The following is a 22550-nucleotide window of genomic DNA, read 5'->3' as shown; positions in this document are numbered from 1 at the left end:
GCAGGGCAAGGGCTGTAAAACTGGAGAGTAAATGTAAAAAGCGAAGCATGTAAAGTATTACTTTAATAGTTCTTATTGAAACATGTACTCAAAATACTATGCAATATTCCTGCCCAAATTCCCTTTAGGGAATTTAGTGACACCATGTCTCCTCCAAACCGTTCAAATAAAAAGCTTGGCACAAGCTCTTTCAATAGAGCACCATGTTGATCCTGGCACTCTTGTCTACCTGTAACCATTTGCTGAATTAAGAACATCATCCTGCTCAAAGCAAATCCTAGGTAAAACCCAAGTCCCTTGGGGCAGCAGAAAAAAAGACCAAAACAGACAACATATTACAGTTTCCACTAAGGAAAACTAACAAATGTAACCTCAGAAATAAAATGACATTTATTGCCTAGAAGTTAACAATTCCTAAAGCTATAAACGCACTCTATAAATAAGAACTGAAGATGGCAAGGAAAAGATCCTAACATTGCTTTAGTCATACATTTGAATGAAAACAAACCAGACAAACTTGCATAGAAATCTGTAAGCAAGGGGCCAAAGTAAGAAGGTACCTTAGGTTTTAAGGATTTGTCTGAATCAGTAAATACACTGGAATTACGACAAAAAAAAAAAAAATCTATTCAGTTGTACCTGTGTCTTATGAATATGGCATATACACACACACACACTCAAGAAATGAATATAAGCATGTATATTCAAAAACTTGACAGAAAATGTGTACAAAAAAAGATCACAGGGAGACAGAGACAGCTGGAAAATTTAGAGCAGGGCCTCCAATTTTCATGCCAGTGTTACACCTAATGCCAAGGGAATGCAGATGATGGACCGCCAACTATACGTTATTCCTCCTGCCACTTAGCCATGTACTTGCTGTATTAAACATAAATCAGGATGTAAAAAAAAAAAAAAAAAAAGCCCTTAAAACATTAGAAATTGTGCTAGTGTAGATCAAGGTATTTATGTCAAGATATTTATCACAGTACTATCAGCATTTTTATGCACAAATGGAAATAATCAACATCAAGTAGTGGTCAAGGATACCAAGTAACGATTTCTTTAAAGTGCTGATTTGCAAATTTATCTGAATTATATCTACAACATCATAATGGCATGCACACAGCAGAGGATATGAAAGAGAGTAGTTCTATAAACAAACTTTTCTTAAAGGTCACATATCCTAATATATAATATAATAACCACAAGTTTCTGTATGTGGATTTATACAATTTAATTATCAATATGACTAATTATAAAGTTGAATTAATAAACTAGAAAATTTCTTTCTGTTAGAGGATATACAGATAGGATGCTCACTAGAGTGGAGTTCTGAGAGAATTTTCTGATAAAGCACTTAAGTTTCAAATTTCACTTTTTGCAGGGTCATTCAAACCTGTGATCTTACTTTCAAAATATGCCTTTTTAAAATTAGAAACAGTTTAAAAACACAAAATTTAATCCAGATACCTTTGCAGCTGTCTCGAAGTCCCAACGATTCCTTTTGTTCTTTCACGCTTGCAGACACCATAGCCTTTGACAGTGGCCAAGAGGCAGAGTAAAGTTGCAGTGTCTCTTTGTAGCACCCCCATGATCACAAACGCTTATCCAGTGAGACACCTCAGCCCTGGAGAAGAGGAGCAGAAAGGAGAAAAAATGTCAAAATGGTGAAGCAGAAAGCAAAAGAGAAAGCAGAGATTCATTGATCTTTGCTTCATTACTTTCTCTTCTCTCAAGTTTACACTACTATATTCACACTGCAGACTACAAAGAAAATATACTATATGTGTATTTTCTACAACATGCTATTCTACAACAGGTACATTATTTCATATTTGCGGTTCTCTATTCGTAGCAATGGCAGCTAACAGGAGAAATTATCACTGGCAGCCCATTCCTCAGTACCTTTGGTTCAAAAATCTGAAAATCTATCCACACCGGTGTTTTGAAACATTCACCCGTCTCCTGATTGATTTATCAGCCTGTTCATTTCTATGTTTCTGTCACAACAGAACACTGCTACATATTTTCAATGCTTCCAAATTAATAAGGTAAAAATTAAGGCCCACAAGACTGCCCTAATCTATAAGCTAATTGATTTTCTTTTTCTAAAAATACTTTCTCTTTTAAGAATTCCTATCCTTATATGGGAATGTATGTATAACATATGTATTTACAGAAAATTCAGTCTGTCAAAGCAATCTGTGAGACCAAAATGCTACACCCACAGAAAGCTCCACTGACTTCTCCTTCAATTGCAGGTGTTGGGAGTCACTGACTGAAGAGGACTCCAAGTTTTTGGCCATTGGACCCTGCACATCTTGTAATCAAATATTTTTCTATGACTCATAGGAAAAAGAATTAGGCTTCTAGAATTTTTAAAGCCTGGATTCAAAGACAAAAACAAAAGAAAACTATGCTTTTAAATTGTCCAAGATTTAATCCAATAGCCAGCATCTCAAATTACCTTGATATCTCTATTCATTATAGAGTCATATAGACCCAGTTCAGGGTCTGGGTCACACAATAATAAGATGGCAAAGAACTACCAGATGACATACTTCATCAAATTTATCAATTTGTCATGTTTTGCAATAATGAACTTTTAACAAGAGAACAAAAGAATTTCAACGTGCTCAGAAGACGCCTATTACCTTGACAGCCACTCCAAAACCTCTATTTTCCCCTCCTTTAAGGTTTGAATGTTACATGACGCTGAAACACAGGATACTCTAAGTAGCAAAGGGTGTGTTCAGTTCTAGCACAAACATTTTTTCAGTAACACTGCAACAACACTGTAAGAAAGATGATCTTGATTCACATCCAGTGCCTTAAGCATCACTTTCAAAGGGCAGTTGCCATCTCCATAAACAAGACCTTAATCTTAGACTTCCTTCTTCCCATTGCACTACACTGTATTGAAAGACAATTTGGGATTTGCAAGAAATACAAATTAGTTTCCTTTGAGCTACTAATAAAATAACCAAAGGTAAACCTCGCTTCTACTGAAAGAGGTATTTGTTTTACCATTAGTTTAAACAAAAGTGAAACCATGTTGCAGTTCCACAAACTTGCATTTTTTTTTAAAGTTTGAAATTTTATATACAGTAAGGTCATTTTAAAAACAAACTCAAGATGCAATTTATTTCTAACTTAAAGACTCCTTAAGATAGGTGGAATAGGGTAAACGTGTCACACTACAACAAAGATGTTGCTAAGGGTCATGTACAAATCTACACAGATTCTCCTTGTAACAGCTGCCTCTACTAAATTAAATGCAAGTTAAGACACACTCCATCAGAACTAAATCATTTATGCTGCCCACTCTAGAAGAGCTGCAGCTTCAGAATTTTTTATTCCTCTTCAAACTCCTATTCCCACACCAGTTGAGATGTCCCACCTTCCTCCAACATATATAAGGGCAATTACAGACAGGAGCTCAGTGGTACATAGCTTCCTTTACCGAAACCAGTTAAAAGACATTTTCAGTTTCATATTTCCTGTTTTGAGAATCACCATAATGAAATAACGGACTTAGACATATTTTAGTCTTCATTTTTTAATAACCCACCTGGCAGTATTCTCAGTTTTATCTCTGATAACATTTGGAGCAGAAGTTTGATATATGCTGCATTTTAAATACCTATGGTAAAGTGAGCATTAGAAAATTCTATAATGTGTTTTACCTGCCAGAGGTCATCAGAAGCTATATTTCAAGAAAACTGAAGGTAACAGATGTAGTTTGCCCAGTAGATTAATACTGAGCTGTGAACTTTCATCCTCTGCAGCAAGATTTCCATCCAACTGACATAGAACTGACATGCAGTAACACTCACAACCAGGGGGATCCAATTTAGACAGAGTTCAAATGGTTTCAAACTATTCAGAGGTCACAGAGGTAAAGTATGCATAAGAGAAACAGCTTTAATCATAAGGGTTTCAGTAATGTCACACTGGAAGTGATAGGCTAGACTGAAAATGAACTGGATGTAAAGCTTGAGAATTAAATTACTGACTATATCTAAGTTTGCTCAATATATTTTTCAAGACGTTTTTCACATGGCTATATAAATGTAGTTTTCAAAAAACAGAAGCAAGCACAGAACAGTATAAAAAGACTTCTTTCCTATATAACATCTTCAGGAGCTTTCTGTAAAGAAAAAAAATCCAAAACAGAAATAGAGCAGCTTCATCATGGGTGAGAAACAATCAATTTCTAAAGACACAAAACTTTCTCCCCAATTGAGTATTATAACATACGAAAATTGAGAGGAAGAGCAAAGATTGTATGGAGAGAGAGGATTTAGGAAAGGTCATTTTTAACAGTGATCAAATACTGACCTACTTGCGAAACAGGCAGGTGGAAACTCCATTTAACATTTCATATGAAAGAATGTGAAAACGAGAGGACTCACTGAATGACTTATGGATAGACATTTCAAGCTTCCCACTTTTTTTTTTTTTTTTTTTTTTTTTAAAAATCAGTCTTAAATTCCCTTTTTCATTCTGATAGGCTGAAGTTTGCCTCTTAAGGCCAGTACCTAATCTGCTTGTTTGCAGTCAGTCTCTTCAGGTAGCACTTTCTACAGCTCCAAGATGTGTCATCCTGGCATAACTCTTTAAAAGTGGGCTACCTGAAATGTCCTTAACTAGGTCAGTAAAATACAAAACAAAATAAACAAAACCACACAAAATGCAACACGACACACACAAACTTGGAGGCTTCTAATGACTAATCCATCACTTTTTAAGTCAGCATTCATTTTTCTTCCTCAAGCTGAAAAAACATGTGATTTAATCATATGCCAAAATCTTTCCATTTCATGAAGTGATATCTTTCATTTCTTACTTCTCACTTGACAGCCAGGTTAGTACCACAAAATTACATGTACTATCTTCAATGGCAATTATACTTCACAGCTTAATTTTCTACACAATTTTCCTCAAGTCTGTATCAGATACACCTATTAGAGGAACAGTCAAACAAAATAAGACTTACCCCATTCCCTTCTTTCAGCCTACCATGAGCAATTACTAAATTTTGATCCTTTTAATCCTTTCATTTTTTAATTTATATTTTATGAAACTATGACAAACAAAAGTGGCTGATTCTAAGCTCACTGCTAGAAGCACCTCCCTACTCCATGTCATATGTATATCTGAATCTTGTACAGGTTTTGAACATCCACCTTTTGGGCGTCTTTTCAAAAGCTGGCCAATAGTAGACCTCTAGTACAAGGTCTCTTCCTTATATCCCTGAGGAAACTCCATTATAAAATCATAACCAAGGTCCTACCATCTCCTTTCACTACTGAAGAGTTCTATTAGCTCTCTTTACAAAAGCAAAAATTCCACAGCATCTGGAGAACTTGAGCAGCAGACCAGCAAATCTTAATACCTGAGAACAGGTGATATATCTGAGCTTTCCATCTACTTTACGTGATTGTATTCATTTTTTAAACAGTGAAATAGTGAAAAATAATACACTGATAGGATGTATTTTGGATCAGTTGAATGTGAAGAGGGCAGTATATTTGGTTACGCTCTTGAAATTCTTATGAGCTATATATCCTCATGTTGCTCAATCTGCTGCTAAGTGATTCCATGCTATCTTAGTTGTTAATGGCCTGGCTTCAATTATTCCTATTTCTTACCAATGAAATACATCTGTCATTAAGTGTTTTGTGCTAAATAAAATTAGTGAAGAATTCATCAACAACACAGATTATCATTACATTACCATCACATACTCTACTCCTGGTATTGGAAAACCAGTGACATTGTAACGCTTTAGAGCCAACAACTTTCCCACTTTGGTAAAACTACGTTTTTAAACAACAAGCAAGGGCTTATCGGTAAACACAGAAAAGTTTTTAATGGAGCTGATCTAAACCCATGGATGAATTGCCTTAGAAAATAAGCATCTCTATCTTTCCAACCATTTGTTTCAAAGATGTTCTGAACTTGTTTTATATTCAATATTAAAAAGTATCCACATGCATTGTTAAAAATCCAAGAAAAATGAAAATAAAAGCAAACATCTGACCAGACTCCTTATCTCTAAGTACTTCTCCTCTTACTGAATAATTAAAGTGGGAAAAAAAATAGGTAAAACTGAGAAAAAAACAACTCCAATGATTCACTTCCTCCCCTCAAAAAAGTCCTAGAACAACCGCTTCTGATGAGGAGCTCTAAAAGCCTCCTGAAGGTCTCGTCAGAGTTTTGTTTCCTTCCCCTTCCCTGCCTCCAGGAGGGAGCATTCATTTTATTGCAGAAATAAAGATGAAACTATGCCATCATACACATTAACATTTCCTCAGCAAGCACTTGCTAAATCTTTCTCCTCACATTGCTTTTCATTTGTTCCTTTCCAGGAACAAATTCAGTGCTTACACTTTTCTCAAATGAATTGCCCGAACTATTTTCTGTGAGCTGGGAAACTTGTACTGATTAAGAAAAAAGTTTTTCTCATTGAATGAAGAAAGAAATACACAGTATCAATTTCCATCACACTGACACTGCATAGCAATGCTATATAGGTTCAGGGTGTTTCCCGTTTTAAAATCTACCAGCACCAACACCTATACACAAATGCAGGGAAAACTGACAGCTAAGCTAGCTCATCTCTGAGGTTGCACAACTTTTTAAAAGATGCTTATTGTAGTTCCTAATTATGGTTTATCTATTCTTCAGCATCCCTAGCTCAATAGCACCAAAACCACTTCAGCTCTCTCATGAGATGAATCCTGAAAAACCTAACTTGCCCAAACCCCAGACAGTGGATCTTTCTGGTTAGCTGAATTATAGCAATCAGAGTCAATCACTGGTGAAATGACATGAACTACATGGGTTGACTCCAGGACTACCTCAAAACACATTTGCGTTCTGTTGTGATAGGAGGTGTGTACTTACTTGGCATTACCAGAGATATCTCAATCCCTAAATAATTAACCTACAACCAATATGTAGGAAATTGCCTTACTAAGCTTGCTATCCAGGACTGTTTGCTGTTAAATTAGCAGAATAAATAATTTACACCAAAAAAGTACGCATAAGATAGTGCCAATAAACCTGAGGGAACTTGTTCATTATTTGTAAGAAAATTGGATGAAACAATTCCCCAAGCACAAGCCATCCTGTAGAGTAAAAGGTGTATTCGTATTATTGCAGCACATACTGAACAAATAAAGCAAACTCGTGACTGTTCACAGAGCATGCTCTATTCATTAGCCTTTTCTCCAGAGCTACGATACATATGATGTAGCATATATATCAGAACAAAGAGTATACTTTTGTGTATGAAATACAGTAAGCACATTTCACGAGAAAAAGAAGTAACAAGAATATCATGGACCTGTCATTCACTGCAGTTCTGAATAAGTAGTTAAAGGAAAATCATTTAACACTGAGGTGGTAGCAGCATGTCTTTTGAAAAATCCATGAATCACTCCTTCCAGACGCAAACGCTATGACTGACTGCTAGCTCCAGCTAAAAAATTATACTGTTCTGTAAATATGCAATTCTTTTTTTTTTTTTTTTTGAATTTAAAGATTATTCTAAAATGCACTATTGGTAAAATTTATCTTCAAAGTTCTGTATGGTTATGCATATGCTGTTCTGTCCACCATGCAATAAAACCAGTGAGTCTTTCCAGTAATGGCAGTGGGAGTTGGAACAGGCCCTAATATCAGAGAAAAACAATACTGGCTCTTGTCAAATGCTCAGAAGTATTTCAAAAATGATTTTTCCAAAGATACAGTCAAAACTTCTATCCATAAACTCAGGATTTAACAGTTAAGTAAAAAATGCTGAAAAATACTGGCACGGAAACTGGCCCATCTCTATCTGAGTTTCTGAAGCAACTGCAAGTTTCCGTAGCCTTCCCTTCACAACAAGGTACCATAGAGACGAGCTCTGTCCACTGTGAGTCAAGCTTTTGTTACTTAAGTACGTTACATACAGCATTTTATTATCCCATGGAGGTAAGATATGCTTGGACAAGGAATGTCCTAATCTCTTCCCCCCAAAATACAGACTCCTCGGCAGTAAGCATCATCTGTTCTTTGAGCTGTTTTTTTTTTCCTACAAAGATGGTCACTCTCTTGTACTCTTGCTGTAGCCCAAAGACAGAGACACAGATATATTTACCATATCCAAGGAACATGCAGCAGGACTAGCACAAACCCAGGATAGATCTAGTCCCGAGTTTAACTTTGAATTCAATGCTGAGTCTCCACCCCCTCCCCCCTTTTTTTTTAGGTCATTTGATAGCCAAGTATGCTGGGATGTGTTTCATGACATTGTTCTGCATATATACCAAAACAAAACTATTTTATGTACATATTTATTTTGTGAATTCATGTATATGTATATGTATTCTTCTCTAGATCAAGACTCATTGCTTGGCCTGGTTCCAAAGCTTCCCAAAATCCATGTGATTTAACACTAAAAGAAATTATGTATGTGAATGCCAGGATACCTGCTTTTTTAGCAAGCTTTCCTTTAAGGAATGTTAGGGATGCCAATTTGACTCATCCTTATTCAAAAAAAAAAACAGAATAAAAAATGAAGCATAAAAGGTGTACCAATGACATCGTTACATGCAAGGATCAGATAAGCACCTGGTTTGCTCTGTCTGTGAAGACGGCTTTTTCCAAATAAAGCATAATGCATTTTATCATTCTATAATGGAAAAGACCTGTCACTCTTTGAATATCATCATATGGTCGGTGGCCGGCAGATAATGCACTGTTAAGTGTCAAGGTGACTGGCTTTCAATGTGCACAAAACTAAAAATTATAGACCTGTCATTCCATAGGCAGGCCACAATTAGCTGTCTATGCAACTTGGTATTTCCATTTTGCCAGCTGAATAATCAATTGGCTACAGTTTCTCAATATAGATGCATTTTTAAGCTCTTTTGCATTCAGGATTTTATCTTTTTTATAAGGGTTTTTTAAATAACTGTGTAGTGCACTTAAGCAGATGGGGTCACAAGTGAACTGTACAGTTACCTCCTCCCCAAACACATACACAAAGGCAAGCAGTAATATTCTATAATCAACATTTTTTACATTACTTTCTTCAACCATGCTCTACCCTATAATATTTCTGCCAGGAATCTTACGGTACGGATCAGAAGCTACACACGAGTCTCAGCTCCATAGTCTTTTCCTTTCTAGTAACAATTTAATAGTATTTTTCTACATTTTGATATTATTTCACCTTTCTTGTAAGTTAACAGTGCAACATGACTTAGAAGCTGACAACAGATAAATGGGGAAGATTTCATTTCTAAGAGTAATTTCTAAGAGTAAAAAGTAGTAACAAACAACTCATCCTGTATACTTTCCTAGCAAAACGGTGAGCTGCTTGGGTCTATCTGCATTTGAGAAAGAAATTGTTCCAAGCTGTGTCTCCTACGTCTGAGTAGGTTAATATACTGTTGAGTTCAGGCAAGTTTTAGGTTTATAAATAGTGCAATACCAGGTGCTGCCTTAATGTCTTTCCAATAGGAAAAAAAGTCATTGAAAGATATGCTACTGCAACTCTCAGTTTTGGTTTGTTAGCTCAGCCTGATTTGTATTATGTGATGAACAAAAAAACCCCAATCATGTGCCATAGTAATGCTACATGTAGGATGTAGTCCAAGGCCGTTTGGAATAAATATCTACAATATGCAGTCTTGTACTTTATAGTACTATTTACGTTGAAAAAGCCCTTGCAATAAGTTGTGGGAGGAATACAGTGGTACTTCTGTCATCTAAGTAAGGTTGCTGATCAAAAAAAAAAAAAAAAAAGTCTCCAATCAAGTCTGCAGTTGTAAGACACACTGGTTTTAAAGAAGACTGGCTTAAGTGCTAATGGCTTAAGGAGCTCCTGGGCCTTTTGGTCTCCTCTCACAGACCCACATTCATTTCCTTTCTCATAGCACAATTTGCTCTTCGCTCATTGTACTATTTCAGGCCTCCCTCCCCCACTTCTTTTTGATGATGATTTCTACCATTAGTTACTTGAATTGTCCAAATCACAGAAAGACACAGAAGTGACTATACGCATTAATCCGAGTGTGCGGCAAACTGAAGTAAGAAAAGCAAGAACAAGCAGCTGCAGGGAACCAAGGGAGAAATTCTTAAATTCACACTGCAGAACAACATTGTTAGTCTGAATTTCCTTCCTGATTTTTCTCCTCTTTCCCTCCAGAAATAGAAGGTTAGACTGGCGGAGAATTGAATTGGTTCCAGATGGACTCTTAAATGAGCTCTTTAACAAAAACATTTTCCTGTTAAACAACCTGTATCACAAGGAATAGATAAAATTCATCTTTGGTTTACCTCCAAAGAAGTCTAGAGAGCTAAACCAGGAATATCTGTTTCAAATATGAAAGGGTTATGCAACAATGATTTATCACCTCACAATTAGGCAGCAGTAATTAAAGAAGAAACACCATAATAAACATGAAATACTGTTTTTTCTAGGAAAAAAGTGAAAATGTAGCATCTGACAATATGACTCCTAAATCATCTTTTTCCATAGGCTATGATTATTATGTTTAACAAATTTTGTTTCTTATTTTCAACATATAACGGAGTCAGTTTTGTCTATATAAAAATCAGTGACAAAATAAATGTTTTCATATCAGATCATGCTCCTCCTTACAAAAATCAAAGAACACCCACAAAACAAAAACTTTTACTGTTCTAGAATGACCTTTATATACCTGACCAGTGTGAGCTGTGATTTCACATTCAATAGGACACTGCTTAAATAGCTCCCAATCTTCTCCACCTTGCACCTGTCTTCATTCTGCCCCAGCACTGTGGGTGACACAGGCACCTGTGTCGCCCTAAGGTCAGTATATAATTTATCTTTTACTAGCTGGATCTACTCCTTGACCAAGCACACTGTGCTGCTGAGCAAACACTTATGACAACACAAACGGAAAAGCAGGGAACAATCCATCAGAGATGCCTGGGCTGCGTGAACTACAATTGTTACTGCACCAATGCTTGCAGTACCACAGCACTTGCAGACCAACTACTCTGTTTTTTTGCAATTTCTTTTCGAGTATATTTACTCACACATCACTTTCACGAGAAGTGTTGTAACTCTCAATTTACAGCTCTGGAATTGACCTGCAACATCAGTTTCAAAAGTTTATCAATGAGATTTAGATTTCAACTTTCTCTAATACTTTTGAAATTAGCTTTTAATTCATCTAGATGCTTTGGAAATTAATTGCCCAAAAATGCAATCACGAAATGGTTCTAGGTTAGCATCGTAACTGACAAACTGTTGCACCACTGTGACACGGTGCTTTTGCTTCCACCTCCCCATCCAAGATGACTGGGGTATAACTTATAATAAGTTACACTGATTAGATGTGCTTAAGTCAGCAGATCTACCTTAGCCTAAAACTGTCCATCAGTGCAATGACTGCATGTTCACAGAAGGATCTGTCTTGGCAATTACTAGGGGAAAAGGGGATGGCGAGTTACTTAAGATTCCCCTCCCAGCCTGCAACAAACATGCATTTGGTCAAAGAGGTTCTCATAATCTTCTGTTCTTACCTTTGAAGCTTCAAAACCATAATAATTCAAGTGATTTTTGCTCATTCTGGAAAAGTTTTTAAGAGTCACACTTACTGAATTTTCTTGAGAAAAAAGGTTAAAAAAATGGCAAAATCAACACAGAGCATGTGCATAAAGAGAGAGATTATCTAATACACATCAGAAAATGCTTCCACCCTTTTAATATCATTGTTGCTTTCAGTAACACTGCTGAAGGAGTATTCTTTGCTATCCATTTTCCTTTTTATAGTTGTAGGCCTTTCAAATCAGGAGGAATAGTACTGCCACATAGGGCATTCATCAGGATAACTGTTCTTATTTTTGATGGAGGCAATCACAAAAGCATCTCCCTGACGCTCTCAGGTGTTATGAGACCCATCGTCTGTAAGAGCACTGTACTTCATAGAAAGCTGCAGGGATAGTTCTAGAAATTACCATGACATCAAATCACCACTCCCACCACTTCCCTAAACCGCATTTACAACTTGCTAGAGGTGACAACAGAGAAGGCAACAAATACAGAGCAAAATATGCCTAGACCCATCCCAGCACCAGCCTCCCAGCATCAGAAGCTTGACCACTGGCTTCCCTAGAGGAGGAACAAGTCCTTTACCTGTACAGAGAGAACAATGAAAGTTGGAACAAAAAATAACAAGTGGTGACTCCTGACTGCTACAAACACCTTAGGGCTCCATTCCAGCCAATTAATTCCCAAAGCAGTAATACTGTCAAGATATCTAGCTGCTAAATGAGGTATGGGCTAAAGATTTTATTTAATTTCTGAGAACTAAGAAAATATCTGCTGAGAACTACAACACTAAATTCTGCTATTTCACCTCAAAAGCACTAAGTCTCCAAAAGCCAAATGCTAAGAAGAATGTGATATGCTTTTTTAAAAGCAAAGGTATATTTAAATTCTATATTTAAATAACCATAAATATCATGATTGCATGTGTAAAGTTAGTATTAAAAACACAGCTTCAATATGCATATAAAGTAGTAATGCTGTCCATTTGTAATAAAATAAGTTTTGAAATTGGGAAATTCACACCATTTCTTCTGCAAGAAAAATGCAGGAAGAGTCTTTCCTGAAAACGATTCTGTCACATCAGGCACACGCAGCTGTCAGTCTGCCAGAGCCACTGCCGAATTACAGCTTCAGCAACACTTCCCGTAACCGGCTTTCCGAAAAAAGCTGCAATTCCTAATGTTTCAGGCCTGCAGTGGCTTCGTACTATTTCTGTTTGCGTGCACTGCTGTACTTTAAATGCAACCTGGAGCCCTGCATGCTGACAGACTCCATTAGCATTAATGCTGCTCTCTTATCTCCCGGTGGCCGGCCGGGCTGACGGCTGCCTGACACCGCCGCCAAGGCTGACACCGCCAATCGGCTCCTGCTCAGCAAGGTCACCGCGCAGGCCGCGCTCGCCATTGGCTCCGGCGCCGCGGCGTGTTATTACTGTCTGATTTGATCGGAGGCAGGGGGTGGTCTCCAATCAAACAGAGAAAAGGTCCTGGAGAAGGTAATTAAATCCTGTCAGAGGCAATTATCGGTTCCAGGGCCATGACTCTGGCACTGAATGCAGATGATCTGAAGCTCTATTCTTGCAGAAATTCAAGAAGGCTTCTGGCACAGATCAGTTAGACATAAAGGAAACAGCAGGCTTTCTGCAAACAATGCAGTTCTGTATTTTGAAGCTTTTTGCACATCTTATTCCTCTCTATTTTTTGGTTACCACCGATTAAAAATATTTTTCTCCTCACATTCTCATTAATTTAATAGCTAAGATTTACCCATATTGTCTTATACTCATAATGAGAAGATACATACATACAAGTTTTTTTTTTTCCTAAAATACTGCCCAATTAAAATGTCTTTCAGCAAGATAAAAAAGCTCTGGACATTGAAAATACATCAAATTATTGATGTTTTACTGCAAAAAATAAAAGCATCAAAATTGGATTAAGGATTCAGAAGGGGAGGATCTAATCTCTACAATCCTATGGGTACCAAAAGCCAAATACCAAATAACTGACGACTTCTTAAAACAGGTTAATGATGCCAGCTTAAGTGCACCAACACACTGAAAAAGACATCTTCATAGCAGAGGGCATTCTCTGAAATAAACACTGTTTTATTTAGATTTATGAAGTCTGAGATATTATACAGATTTGCATTTTATTCTGATGGAACAAATGAGCCAACAGCTAGAATCTACATCAGTTTTAACATACATACATATATGTATATCTCTATTCTTAACAAAAAAACTTTTTTTTTTCTAACAGAAGTGTGCATCAGCTTATTATTTAAGAGCCATATCCCAAGCTCAGTTATACCACAGTAAATCAAGATTGACATCTTTAAATTAAGTGGAACTATGTTAGAGATTAGAACCCAGGCCTTTGTCTGCCTCCTTAGGTCAAGGCTGCAAATAGCTCTTGCGTTGATATAGGTGGAGCAGAAGGGAAAAAAAGAGCTGGGATGTGTGAAAGGCCATGCTGCGAAACGCACCACAGGCTAAATGCAGCTGTAGGATTTCCTGAACAAGCTTCGTTCACTAGTAGCGTACTCTGTTCGGAATTAGTTTTAATAGTCTCAAAATGCATCACATTCAGTAAATGAAAACCCTGAATTTCTGAACTGGAACTGAAAATGTAAACCACTTCTTAAATACACTACTGCTGGTGGTCAAATGTTTTAACCAAGTATTAATATTATTTCTCTATCATTTTTATCAGGAGACTTTTTTTTATTTTGTTCACTGCATTCACTACATTCAGATAAAGTGATGCTGTTCAAATACTGTTATTTCAGATCAAAACAACCACAAGGAGACTACAGCTCCCAGTTCCACATTTTCCCATACAGAGAGTTGGTTGACAACCAAACAATTTTTTCCTGAGTATTTCAATCACTTTGTAGCATAGGAAAGGATGTATAGATGGTCCTATAATTACTGAAGAGGCAACAGATTATTTAGCCTGATAAACAAGCACAGCAGAGGAAAAGACCTCTCTCTCTTCAGAGAGAAGGACTATGCCCAGAGGCAGAGTCTTTCTGTCAACCTGACTCTACTCCCTGACACAGAGATCCTGCTCTAACATGGAGCCTTAACTGTAAGAAGCTCCTACAGTCAACAAGCCCACTGTAATAAAAATTGGGAAATCATCAGTGATAAGGACGGAAGGGAGGTGGGGGAATAAAAGAGACAACTGCTTAAACATTTCCAAACAGAATTCTCTGATTTTAAGGTACAGACCAAGATGATGGACCTAAGCAGAAAACAAAACCAAAACCACTCTGTCCAATGGGCCAAGGAATAGAGTTGACATCCTACCTGAAAAGCATAAGCAAACTGCACTTTTCTTAGTTTGCTAAGGAAAATGGCACTGGGAGAGAGGCATAAAGAGTGTGATTCTAACAAACTTAAGAGAGTTATGGCTTAAATCCTATGACTGCTTATAAAGTAATATGAAAAATTACCATTGCAGAAAGAAGGGCCACTGAAACTGTAAGAGCAAGGGAGCATCTGTATCTCTATAACGCATGTATTCCTGAGGCACTAATGGTGGTGGTAACCACCACAGTAGTTTCTGAAATTCAACTAAGAGGCAACTGAAACAGGAATCTGTTTTACCCCATCAAGTAGCTGTCAGAGAATGACTTTTCTAAAAGACAGTTTGTAATTAGTGATACATTGCCCATCACTATCTAGTTAGTGCCCACCACCAAACACAAACATACCTACAGTAATTACTGACAAGTTCAGGTTATTAAATTTCATTTGTGAAAATTTTATTTTTTTATTTTTCATTTTTTATTTTTTAGATTACAGTTATGCAGAATGCTTGGCCACCAGAAAATAACCACAATGCTTGAAACTTGCAGCCCACCATTTGACTCTCCTCATGTTTGTATTTGTATACACAGAAGTGTATCTTGGTACAGTCCTTTATACACAAACATTATATACCTTAGCCTCAGTACATAGCAGTTATGAGAAATACTATTTACCACTCTTACATTAAAATATGTATTGAATTTTTTGATTCTCTAGTATGATGTGTGGTTAGCTCCTATCTGTATAAAAGCCAATCTTTATTACCTCTGTAAATTCCACTTTCTGTTTATGATGCAAAAAGGTACTGTTCAATGAAAGCTCTGCAACTTTCAGTTAAATCCAACCATTTCACTTATCTGAAAATTTTAGCACATATGATAATGAAACATTAAAAAGCAGAGATGGTGAGGACTGTTTATTAAAAAAATCAATAATCTCCTATGCTTCTTCTCTTTTAAGCTATATTTGTCTTTGTCCACTTAATACCTTTTTAAAAAATTAAATCAGGAAGGTCAATAAAACAGCTGATTCTACCAATCCTGAAAGGCTAGATTCTTTCAGATGATCCTTAGACAACATATTACACACAAATTTCAAGGAGCCAATATCCAATTTTGTGTGCTTTCCTTCTTCCCACACACGTCAAACTGCAAATTCATTTTGACAACTAAACAATGCTTCCTTTACTTAATAATAATTCCCTTATCTAAAGTCAAAGCTTCATGACAACTTTACAGAAAGAAATCTGAAAATTCTTCCTAGTAGATGGTTCCTTATTTAAAATATTTCTTACAAAGATGCATTGATGAACAATCTGCCTGCACGAGTTTTTGAAGGTAATATCTAGTTCCTACGCTATCTCACAAATCCCACTGAAGTCATATTATCTTTTGTTACCTCCTTTCTATATATGCTTTTTTGAAGCTGAAGTATCTCTGTTAATATTATTCTACTCTCAGCCTGCTCATGTACAGCTGGTATTGCTACTTCCTCACTGGGTCACTCTTTTACCAACTGAGTAATTTTAGTTCCCATCCAATTGTTTTAGCTATTCTATTCTTCTGTAGAAAAATACTCATTTACACACAAAAAACATTAATCATTGGATCATCTATTTTTCCTAAAGAAACATACTCTCCAATACTCATATTTAAGTCATCACGCGTTATGCACCTTGCTATTACAATCCCTCTAGTATCTGGTCCACAGTACGTCCATCTACTTTATCACTAAGGTCCTCGGCATTCATTAGTCCATAAACATTCAAAACGTTCCTCAAGTCCTCTGTCAGTTTCTAATCAAATTAGACAGTTCTTTTATTTATCCTGCCACACACCTCACTATTGCTATTATCACCATGCCTTTCCTGGTAAATGCGCATAGCAAGGGCCACACAGCTATACACTACTAGAAAGATTACTAGTAATTCTCATAAAGTTACATTTTCTTGCAAAAACAAATTAATTTATTTTCATCTCTTTAGTTTCCATTTAGCGTACCATTATTGCACGCAATTGTCAATAGCTATTTGTATCACTACCAATTAACACACTCAGGTAAGCTGCTATAGTTATCACAGACAATTTTTTGTGCACCATTTACTTTTTTAATAGAGGAGCATCTATAACTGTCACTACCATGCTTGAAAACAAACAACACAGCTGATGCTGACTAGTTCAGTCTGAGCACTGCCAGTAATACACACAGTCCACGACGACCAACAGCAATGAAGCCAAGATTTCATTCTTACTGGTGATACAGTCACTGATTAACTTCATGCTTGAGATGAAAAAATGTTAGTTGAGCTGGCATCTTGTGGAACCCAAAATCTATGCTATTAAACTCCACTTTTGCAAATTATACTGGCATTGCAACTATTCTTTAAACAGAAATCTCTAGTAGTATCATCAAATTCATTTGGAAAAGGAGAGTGAATCAACCATTCAAATAGAAAAAAAAATCATTTTCATCACAGACTTTATACTAATATTTTCCAACACAGACTTCAAAAAAGACAGCAGAATTAAGAACCTTGTTTCTGCTCTGTATTTGATACCAGCTTGTTGTATTCAGTTTTATTCCATGGTAGAAATATCTCATTTTCAAGTGTATTGTTTATTCTGCAGGAAGCAAGAATAGTATAGTCATAACAAGGGTTAAGGAATGGGGTTTTTGAAGAAACCTCCTTTTTCTGTGATGCTTTATGACCTTTTCACCTTGCAAGACCCCATCAAATGACTCAGGCTGTCGGAAGTATGCCAGAAAGTTTGATTTTTTCAGAAAAAAAAAAAAAAGAATTGCAGACTGTACACCTTTTAAGAAACTGTTATATCTCTGGATTAAGGAGAAGCAGAAGAAAAAAAAGCTAGAAGCAACTTGTAGCTTCCGAAAATGAGTAAAGATGTTAAAAGGAAGTCTCACTAGACAGACATAGTCCTCTTACCATTGAACTTATCAAATAACATACTTGAAACCATCCAAGTTTGACAGAAACCACATTAAAAACCGTAAACTTTGAATAAACACAATAACAAAAATGAAAGCATTTTTGCTGTTCTGTATCGGAACAAGAAGGTTCAATCTACTTCTGTGTTACCTGAACTGTTGCAGTCTATGGTGCTAAAGGTCCTTCATTACTAAAAGGTGATGGGAAATTTTACAGGATTTACAGTTCTGCTCTAAGACAGGTATTCATCCTCACACCTAAAACCTTAAATCAAGAAGAGGATGGTAAAAGATTTAGCAGTTTCCTGCTTTGTTCTGTACTGACACTCATGTATTTCTGCCGGACCCAGATCTGTATCACAAAGGGATCTGACAGCAGTTCAAATAACATTTAATGAGTGATTAAAGAGTATCAGAGAGTATTTAGAAATTCTGCACTATTTCAGAAAATAATTTTAAATAAGAAGTGTAATGTAGAGGGAATTGTGTCTCCATTGATTATTACGTACTTCGAAAAGCAGCAAGATACAGGTAGATACAAGTATCATTTCATTTCAGTTCATATTTACTGCAGGCTAGAAGTATTTTACAGAGGTATTTTTATATAAAAAGAACATACTCACCCAAAACTCAAAATAATACAGGAAAATTACGGCCACAGATCTAAAAGCACCGGTCATATTTAAGCCTTATTCCTAAGGCAGTACCACAAGTATAAAACTCATTCCCTTTCCACTACAACTAAAAACAGTCTCAAACTACTGCAGAAAATATTTTCCTGTTATTTAGAAAAGAAGAAAAAAGATTATTTCAAGTATAATACACCTCTTCTCTAATGGCCATATAAAAATTGAGAGGGTGGTAACCCAAACAAAGTGAGAAGAGTCAACCTTTTATTGCTGTGTCACAGATGTCAGTTTATTTTCCATCTTCTTCTTCTGAGATTAGTCTGAAGGTTAAAGAAGTTTGACTACAAGAAGCTTAAATTTATATGAAAAAAAGAGTACCACCATTTTTTGATAAGGTGTTAAGGAAAGTAGGAAGAAATCACAGACAAGTCAGTGCTCTCCATGAGAGCAAACCACTGCAGAGAAAAGGTTTTTACAACAAGCTGCACTTCTACTTTTCATTTAGATGAATACCTGTTCTGTGCAAACAAATCCAATAGAAACATTCCACCCTCAGGGAGAGGGAAAAACCTAACCAAACCACAGGCAGAAAGGGAAAATTCTCTTTGAAATATACATGAAAGCTCCCAGCATGTGTTCTCCAAATGAAGTAGTGCTTTAACTCTATAATATTGTATCAAATTTCATTAGCTATGCTGCTTCCTACAACCAATATGGAAGAATTTGAGATGAATATATAAAATACAAATCATTTTGAATATTTAATTATGACATACTCAGACCATCCAGATTACTGCTAGTCATCCTCAAGTGATTTAAAGAGGTGTAAACTGATAACTCTGCTTTAACCAGAACTCTACATAAATGTTAAATTAATATTTAATTCAAAGTTTATGAAATTTATGTGCTTTCTCTGGCAATGTAATTTTGTACCTAATGTTATCATGAAAGAAAACAGAAATATTTTTTTTTTGCTGGATATCTTTCCACAGAAAGTGAGTAGTTGTAGACTTTCTGTTGCTGTAATGTGGTAACTAAAAGTTTCCCTTTGCAAGTAAGCAATGCTAGCACTCATCTTCTTGTTAAAATGGGAGTATACATAAACATGTGTACTATAAACAATAACACTCATAGCGAGTTGTACGGGAACCCTACTTAGCACTCCTGGAAACAAGGTAAGGTGTTAAAATTTACAAGAGATAAAAGTTCTTCTCATAACTGTATTACAAAGCCACTGAATACTTCTAACAGTAACATATCCATGTGGACAATAGCTCTCATAGCCAGCTGTTTCATTTAGAAAGAATACATTAATATTGCTCAAGACAGCATAAGGATAAGTCATAGCATTACTTGTGCAAGACTGACCATGATAAGGAGATTATATAAGCTTGGCAATGTGACAAGTCTCTGTGGACTGAGTAATTTCAGAAACTTGGAAAGACTCAAATCACTTAGGCTATTCTGAATGCACAAAATGGAAAGATCCCCGAGCCAGGGCTGAACGCATCACCTTCGGAAGCGGGAGCAGACAAGTCACAGTGTAATGCTGTTTCATGGTTAACTATTCCTTGTGTGAGAAAAGGATGTCATCTGGGAGAGGTAGTGTTCCAAAGTAGCTCTTTTGCTTCATGTGGTTCTGCATAATACAAATAAACGTAGCACTTTTCTTAAGGATTTCTAGTTTAGGATAAATCTAACTGCATAGTAGTTATCGCCTATCATTCTACTCTTACCAATAGACATATGTCAGTGTCACTGAACAAGATATTACTATTTTGCCTGGGAGATAACACTGGCTTGTTGGTAACATTTATTAGTACAAAACAAAAAGGCAGTTGATAGACAAGGGTTAAGCAGTATGCAAATTTCCTTTGTTTTAAGCAAATAAAAGAACCAGACTTGAGATTCTTGGATTATAGAGGCTAGAGTACACCATCAGATTCAGGAGGTAGAATTACTCCATAGGTCTTTCCTATGAAAGTATGAACTCCGCAATTCTACAAATGAATGATGTGTGTCTAACAACATCAGACATTAATAGACAAAAACTTCAGTTTTATTCAGCCAGTGCATACCAGTCTCAGAAGTGGTGAGGTTACAGAAAAACACAAACTGAAAGCAGACATCAAAGTAGAATTGCACAGTTCCAAAGTCAAATTCTAAACTTCTCCAGTTAGAAATTGCTGAACTCAAGAAAGGGTACAGACTGAACAAAAATACCCGCCAAGTACCTCGTATTTACAGAGCAATGTATGTGAATCATGTTTTTTCTTATTTGCAACTCGCTCTAACTATTCAGAAGGGGAAAACAAACATAATCCACATACAATGTGAAATAAAGCATAAACAACAAGTATGCTGGAAAAAAAAAAATCCCAGAGAGTTCACCTTATCATCTAGTTGTAACTCTCTGGAAATTTTTTCTAACATACTTGTAACTTTACCTGATTTACTCAATTTTGTGAAAAGAAAAAAACACTAGTTAGGCAGACACATTAAGATGGCGATTTAGGAAGTCAAACACAAATGGCAGAAATCGGTATCACCTATTTGTGACTGCTGTTGAAGAAATCAGAAATAACTGCAACCTTTCATTACAAAACATTTAGTATCTGCAAGTGGTATAAAACTAATCTTGATGCCAAATTTAATAATCTGACATTTGTCAAATTTAATAATTTTTGGCATAAACTTTACACCATATAATTGCTTAAGGTGAATGCAATAATCTGTTAATGTTACCTGTTAGCGTAACATGACCAAGCCATAGAGTCCTTGACTCAGAAGGGGGGGGGGAGGAAAAAAAAGACCACAGGATCAGGCCCTTAATTTCTTTTTCTTCTTCGCATACGTTACGGATTAATATGCATTTGAATTGCAAAGAAAACCAAAAATTATCAGTGAAAGAGTCTTAATTTGGATTAATCATGTGAATTACTGTATTTACAAAATAGCTCTTACTAGGATCCAGCTTTTTGTAAACTTAAACATAAAATGTACACAGAAAAAATACAGAAAGTGAAAAAGCCACTAGTACAGAAAAATCTACATGTAAGATTAAACTCCAAATTTCTTTTTTCCAACATACAGAATGTGGATTAATCTAATTTTATATTACTCATCCATAACTCAACATAAAAAAGTTATTCTTGGACTGTATATCCCACTTTGCTTTCTAAACAGCTCTTTGCTATACAAAGATGTGCCTCATTGTATTGTGTTTTCTACCTAAGAGGGTTCCTACTCCTTCAATATTAAAAAACATTGATTACTTTTATCATTTGGAAACATCAGTTTGTATCAGATAATAATTACAGCAACAACTCATTTTTAGTGTGTAAACTTGCACTAGTTTCTCATAAACCTGATACAAAGCCAGATGTTCAGATGACTAAAAAAAACACAAAAGAAAAACAGGAAAGTTCCAGTGCAGAACTGAAGTCTTGTCTCATTAAAGTTACTTAAAGGAATTATTTTTCTCCTTGAACAAAGTGCTGTGAATGTAACGAATAGGCAGTGTGGAAAGACTGTCACGCAAGTAATAATGAGTTATTTCTTTTTTACGAGATAAAAATGCATATGAAGTTGAAAAAAGAATCTTCACAAAGTAAATCGGTTAACATGAGTAATATAGGTATATATGGGGTCTGGATGGTCAGCTAGAATCACTGCTAATAAGAAGGCAAAAAACTGCTAAATTTATATACAAAAAGGAAATATCTTAAAAAGAAAAAGGTGATTTATATTCAAAATTGCTGCAGTTTATTCTATGAAAGTCAGCTTTCACAGATGAACAGTGCACTTCAGTTGCTAGTATACACAGAAAATAGATTCAAAATTTGTATGGAATTTTGGAACAAGACAGAGAGAAAGGCATCCCCCTTGCATCTAAGATAGACTACATTTGCATAGATCAACATTTCCTGCCAATAAAGTCTACAGAAAGCAAAAATCCAGCTAGTAAAAGAAATCTTAAAATACTTAGGATACAAATATTAAATTAATTCCAATTAAACTCCTGAAGTCCACTCTACTTTTTTTTTTTTTTTTTCAA

General features: G+C 35.9%; 1 protein-coding gene across 2 annotated transcripts in view; it reads right to left on the bottom strand.

Annotated features, from left to right (window-relative positions):
- The window catches only part of MPPED2 (metallophosphoesterase domain containing 2), a 149414-nt gene that overhangs the window by 96670 nt on the left and 30194 nt on the right, over nt 1-22550 (bottom strand). For both annotated transcript variants that reach the window (XM_026041186.1, XM_026041185.1), the window contains exon 2: nt 1474-1630. The gene's annotated coding sequence lies outside the window, so the exon portion shown is untranslated. The remainder of the gene's footprint in view (nt 1-1473; nt 1631-22550) is intronic.

This window comes from Nothoprocta perdicaria, unplaced genomic scaffold (genome assembly GCF_003342845.1).
Source record: "Nothoprocta perdicaria isolate Ctin4 unplaced genomic scaffold, notPer1 scaffold_28, whole genome shotgun sequence".
NCBI classification, from domain to species: domain Eukaryota; kingdom Metazoa; phylum Chordata; class Aves; order Tinamiformes; family Tinamidae; genus Nothoprocta; species Nothoprocta perdicaria.
This window is presented reverse-complemented; position numbering and strand designations above follow the sequence as displayed.